Source organism: Acomys minous (assembly GCF_964271855.1).
Source record: "Acomys minous genome assembly, chromosome: 15".
NCBI lineage: Eukaryota > Metazoa > Chordata > Mammalia > Rodentia > Muridae > Acomys > Acomys minous.
Genome location: NC_140497.1, coordinates 87,651,547 through 87,658,207, shown reverse-complemented (window position 1 = coordinate 87,658,207; position 6,661 = coordinate 87,651,547). Strand labels below are relative to the sequence as shown.

The window sequence follows — 6,661 nt, the reverse complement described above, 5'->3', positions numbered from 1 at the left end:
ACCCACCGAGGCAGTCTGGCTTCACCACGTTCTTAATGTCTCACATGCAGCAGGTCTGCAGTATCGATATGCAAAATATTGAAAGAGGATCCTCAGGAGTTCAGTGGTCCCTTATGCCTGTTCACGCCAACAGAAATTTTGGAGGGCCTGCGACATTTCGAGACTCTCCCGGTGACCTGAAACTAAGTACTGTGTGTTAATCAGCTCCAGCTAGCATTCTTGGGTCAGGGGCAGGGAAGGTGGGGTTGGGGTGAGCAGCAGAGACATCCTGAATAGGGGTATAGGATGAGTCAGACAAATGCTCTGACACCTCAGAGGCTCCGAGGAGAAGAAAGAAAGGCTTGCAAGCAGCCTGGCTACTTTAGGAACGGAAACCACCAAGTTATAGAAAGAGAGAGGTGAGGGTGTGTGTGACTGTGCACGCCGGTGCCCCATCAACAGGGAACAGGCTGGTGGTGTATCCCTTTTCTTTCTCTATCCAGTGGCCTGACAATGCCTGTCTATCCTGGCTATGGGCCATTTGTAAAGACCCCATAGCTTTCCCCCCCCACCGCCCCTCCGGCCTCCTGCATAGGGCAGGAGTGGGAGCCATTCATCACTGTCAGGAGATGTGCTGCACGCAGCAGGAACGCCTTTCTTCCCTGCTGCTCCAGCAGCAAGAGCTGCAGATCTCGAAAAGATGCGGAACATGCACATTGAAAACAGCCACTCATCATCGTGGCTCTGTGAGCCAGGGCGAGGCCACTCTCCGCATGGTGCTGACCCAGTCTCAGTATGGCTTCAGCTTCCCTTTCCTGCCTGGGACGTGGAACAGGAAGCCTTTGAGGGGCTCAATCCAGGCCCTAGAGAATCCTCATACCCCAAGTCTACTGAGGTTTGGGGGTAAATGTTCCTGAGACAATAGCCAAGCTCTCGGGGCCCCGATCTGTGCAGAGTCAAGATTTTCACACTGCTCCCAGCAGTCAGACTCCTGGCAAGCTGGCCCATAATCGTTTAAATTATGAAAACACACGTTGCTGGGAGGGAATGAATACCAGCTTTCACTAGGGAAAGGAAAGGCCCGCTTTCTTCTGAAGTAATTATAAAATTAAAATGTGATATTTCTCTGGTGAGTCTAAAAAGCTCCCCACTGCGGTCCACAGCACAACAGAAATGTCAGGATTTGCAATAGGGTGGGACTGAGAAATCCTTCTGCGCCCCCAAAAAATACCAGTCCGAGATGTCTGCAAGGGAATTTCCAAAGATTGGGTTAAGGGTGATTAAGAGCAAAGAGAAGGAAAAGTAGAGAGTTTGGATTTTTTTTTCAATTCCTCTGTAAAACTCAAGAGTCAAGCCACTAGAAAATGCAGGCTTTCTAAGTAAGACTAATAATGCTGAGCTAATTAGACCCACAGGCATGACCAACATATAAATTCAAGCCCCGGAGAAGGGCAGTGTCCCTTTAAAAGCTGCCTGGGGATCAGTGGGCAAGCTAATGAGGAGTGTCAGTAATGTAACTTTATGAGGTGGTACGAGGGAGGAGAAAGCCTGAGGTTCCTGGCTTGATTCAATAAATCAATTTGTATTAAATGTGGGTGCCACTCTGGAGCTGGCTCCAAGCCCTTCTCATCTGCTCACTCCCTTCCCTATGTTCTACCTCAGGGTGCTGACAGAGGGCCCAGAAGAGACTGTAAGGGAGATGACAGAAGCTGCACGGTGCAACTTGGCCCAGCCCCCCCCCTGCCCCCCCCCCCCCCCCCCCCGACACCCACCCACTCAGGGCTGCCTCCTGTGGGTTTCTCTTTCCAGAAAGTGTTTGCATTATCGGTAAAAGCTATAGGGCTGGGTCTTTTCATTACTGAGCTGCGCTCCAGGCTGTAGTCTGTGAATAAAGGTCACCTGAAACGGAACCCAAAAGGTTTGGAACTGAACTTATTTTTAAATCAGATCCTCAGGCTATGAGGATCTTACTTCCCAAGAAGTAAAGAGAAAAGCCAGGAAGGAAAGCGGCAACGTCTGGTAGCAGCCTAGAGGCTAGGAGGGGACTGCTGCACAGAATGAAGGGAGTGGGTGGGGCTGAGAGGGAGGAAGCTACTGACTTGGGGAGATGAGCTGGGCTTCTCTTTATGGTCAGCAGCGTGCAGGTTTTTTCTCTCTTTTTTTTTTTTCTGCCCAGCAAATGGACAGCTAGAGATCAGTTAGCCATTCCTAAACACCATGGCAGAAGTCCCTGGACATTTGGAAGGTGGAGTGAAGTCCATCCCCACAGTTGCCTCAGTCTGGCTCAGGAAGGCAAGGAGGCATAACACAACGTCTCTTCCCTTTTGCTTTCCCTACTAACTATCTTATCTATCTGTCTATCAATCATCTATCTAATCTATCCATCATCCATCCATCTGTCCTTTTACCTATATATCCATTCATCTGTCTTTTTATCTATGTATCTATCTTTTTCATCAATCTGTCTGTCTGTCTGTCTATCTTATAAATCCATCAATGCATCCATCATCTATCTAATCTATCTATCTAATCTATCTATCTATCTATCTATCTACCTATCTACCTACCTACCTACCCACCTATCTATTTATCATCTAATTTACTTAGAGACAGGATCTCATATATCCCGGCCTGGTCTTAAATCTACTATATAGCTGAGGATGATCTTGAATTTCTTATATTTTTGGTTGTGAGCCTAGCCTTTAATGGCCGAGCCATCTCTCCAGCCCTGATCTTGAACTTCTAATTCTCCTGCATCCACCTCCCAAGTGCTGGGATTATAGGCATGAGCCACTAGCCCAGTTTATACAGTGCAAGAGAATAGGTGTAGGACCCCATACATCGTAGACGAGCACTTTACCAGCTGACCTGCATCCTGAGCTCCCTGCTCAGATGGTCAGACCGTATGCTGTTGGGATGGCCAGCTACAGATGAGTGCTGCATCTTACTCTCCAGCCTGACTGGACTTACCATAGGTCTGGCCAATAGAACATCTCACATGATATAAACACTCTGGTCTGCAGCACCTAACTCAGCAGCCACTAGCCAGGTGTGGCTACTGAGTATATGACATGTGGCTAGTAAGACTTGGTGAATTTTTTAAAAATTTTGTTTAATTTTTAACTAATTGAAATTTAAGTGGCCACATGCGGCTCCTGGATAGCGTGTTTGTGAGCACAGAAAAATAGAGATTTCCTTTGCTTTCATCAAAGCCGGGAGTGCTGAGTGGAGAAAATGATGGCTGATTCCATTTGTTCCCCAGTGGAAAATGCCAATTTGCTCATAACTTTAAGGAAACAGAGGAGGGGAAAATTATACTGACACATCATTAACTTAGAATCATTAGATGTTAAAGGGCCGCGGGAGATGAGAATAAAAGGTTAGGATCTCTGGATTCAGCCTCTCCCAGAAGCTCAAAAAACAGAGCAAAGCTTGCCCAGGCACCCTCCAGACACAGAGGCTGGCACAAGGGGCAAGGGAAGCATCTCACAAATAAGAGACTTTGGCAGAGCAAAATATCAAAACACCCATCACCCAAAGCAATAAACCATGTGACCTAACGCTGCACGCACAGCATCTACCCATTGTCCCCTCAACAGAACCATCACAAATGTGATAGTTACGACAGCTCTGCTGGCTGGAAGAAAGAAGTCTGGTGTACACTGCTTATGCTCAGAACCATCTGGAAGAAATCTCACATTTGCATGATGGACTTTTCTTCTATGACCCTTGCCCTCTCTACAAATCCCATCAGCCCAGAACAGCTGCTGGAGAATCTGGCCTGAAGCCAAGGGTGAAGTCACAGCCCCCTCCCACACCAATGTCACCCTGGGCTGGAACACCCCATGTGGCTGGATGAAGGGCACGAAGAACGCTGATCCCTACACGAGAAAGCAGAACCTCTAGCCTGTCACCGTCATCGTCACTGTCAAGTCACCAGGAGCAAGGACCTGGTGCCACAAAGCCAGCTGTGAGACACTGTTGTTTCAAGTCAGTAACAAAGATGCCTGCCAGCAAATTACTGTCCAAGACAGCTCAGAGGGCTGCGGGCTGGGCCACGGAGCTCTTGAGCAGACACAATGCCAGCTACAGGGTGCATCCTGCCAGAGCAGCTCCACACAAAGGGCTGGGAGGAGGGGCAGCAGCTTGAGGACTCTGGCACTAGGACCAATGACACAAGGCACAGAAGGTGAGAGCTGAGTGGGTGATGGGGAGGGTGAGGGAAGGCCACACCAGGGACCAACTCCGAGCAGGGGCTCTGCGCTTAGACAAAGGCTTTGTAAATCAAGCCGCTGAGCAAACTATCAGAGGAAAGGGGGAAGGCGGGAGTAGGGGGGGCCAGGGAAGCAACCAATTTCATTATGATGGGCCTGGTGACAATAACCTTTTGTCCTCTAAACAATCTGGGCCTGCCAAGCTGCTCCACAGTCTCCAGGAAAGCACGAGAGTGGGAGAGAAAGGGTCCCCTGTCAGGAGGCAACAGACTCATCTTTAATTATGAGACAAGGCTTCCCAGAGCTGACATCCTCTCCCACACTTCCTCCCTGCTGCAGACACACCACAGAATGTTGGCATGATGCTCCCCTAATGAGAGGCGTCAATTTCTCTATGCACAGGTTCTTTGGAGATAGTGCCGAACCATCCCCACCCCCCTCCAGCTCACCCCCTGCCCCCCCTTCCCCCCACGCCAAAAGCAAGCACAGACTCTGGGTGAAAAGCTGCAAGCATCCTGGTCTAATTTGACTAACATCCATGAGGTCACACTGGGAGTGAGAAAAGTCACTTTCTTTCAGTTTCGAAGATGCATTCTTTCATACGATGCCAGTGTGAACGCAGGTCTGCTGGTTTCATTTCTCTCAGAGCTCAAAACTCAGGCAAGATTGCTGGCTTTTTACCTTAGAGCAGTGGTTCTCAACCTGTGGGTCTTGACCCCTTTGGAGGCCAATGACCCTTTCATAGGTGTCCTATAACCAATATTTCCATTACAATTAGTAAAAAAAGAAGCAAAATAACAGTTATGAAGCAGCAAACAAAAATAATTTTATGGTTAGGGATCACCACAGCATGAGGAATCATATTAAAGGGTCCCAACCTGAGCCAGGTATGGTGATGTATGCCTTTTAATTCCAACACTCAGGACACAGAGGCAGGCTGATCTCTGTGAAGAGTTCGAGGCCAGCCAGGTCTACAAAGTGAGTCCAGGACAGCTTGGACCCTGTTATTCAGAGAAAGCCTGTCTCGAAAACAAAACACAACAACAAAAGAGGTGCCAGTGTTGGGAAGGTTAAGAACCACTGCCCCCCCAAGATGTCCTGAAATAAGAGAGTGATACTTGGGTCCTAGTCTGTATCTTGAGACGTGTGTATTGGATTTTGAGAGTTGTGTATTGGTGGAAGCTGGGAAAACTGAAACTCCTGGGTCATGATTTGCTGTAAAAAAGGGGGGGGGGCTCACTATCCCATCATCAGCAGAAGACAACCATAGCCCTTTGCCATACTAGTCAGGGACAGTGAACATGCTAACCTCCTGCCTCAGTTCCCTCACCTGTAAGATGCACTGAGTACACTCAGCTGCTTTCGCAGCAAAAATCTGAGGATTCAGATAGAGCTTTCATCGCTGGGCTTGGCCCTAGCTCTTAGAAGACCTGTCAGCCAGCTGTTAACTGTCATGATTAATAGGGAAAGTGAAAAAATAACCCTCCACAACCAGGCATTTCCTGCAAGGATTAAAGCGCATAGGAGTGTGTGGACCTTTCGTTGGCCATTTCAGAGAAATGAGTTTATGGCCCAAGTCTACTTCAGAAGCCAAGAAACACAAGGCAAGGTTAGATAAGGAATCATGTGCATCCCGGTGCACGATACACTCCCAAGGCTCAGCACTCCACCTGCAGCTACCACCACCCACTCAGTAGTCATTTAAGGTTTTACTGGGAGAAGAAACAGGCTGCAAATCGCTCCACCCTTCTCATAATTAACGCTACAGCCTTTCTCCTCTATAGGACAACTGGGAAAGGGAGCAGACAGCACACTTCAGAGTGCTTATGCAGCGCACATGCAGCCTGTGCGTCCAGGAGTGCTTATGCAGCCTATCTTCAGGACTGCAAAACCAGGTGTGATGTCATAAGCCTACCGTCCCAGCACTTGGGAGGAAGAGGCAGGAAAGACCAGCAGTATAGCCTTAGTGTATAACTGTGCTGAATTCCCCGAGGCTGTTGTTGGTGCTCATGAGGGAGGACTTCCTTAGGACCCACGCGGCCCTGGCTTCCATCTCTGGCTATAAAGCACGTTCCAGGCCAGCTTGGGCTGTGGGAGACCCTTTTCAACACCTCCCCACCCACCCACCCCCAAATCCAAACAAATGAACAAGACACACAAAACAAAAACAAAACGACATTGCTGGATCTGAAGCTTTCTGCTACAAGGTGAAAGTACTTTAAAATGCAACTTATTCTAGTTGGGGCAGAAGTGGGATTTACACAGGCTGTGGTGCAAATTGGTGTTTAAGCCAGGTTCCTTTCACAAGGACATAAAGGGCTTTCCTTCTCCCTAGGTCCCATTTTCACATCAAAAGGAAGAACAGGTAGGGAACACACAAAAGTGTACACAGACTCTGCTCGTAGCCAAGCTTGTAAGGCAACAGCCACACAGGGAATTACCCTGGAAACAAATCAAATCCTTTCTGA

At 48.5% G+C, this 6,661-nt stretch overlaps 1 protein-coding gene across 1 annotated transcript in view; it reads right to left on the bottom strand.

The window, feature by feature from the left end:
- Positions 1-6,661, bottom strand: part of PPM1H (protein phosphatase, Mg2+/Mn2+ dependent 1H) — a 246,490-nt gene that overhangs the window by 58,046 nt on the left and 181,783 nt on the right. The gene's annotated exons all lie outside the window — the stretch shown is intronic.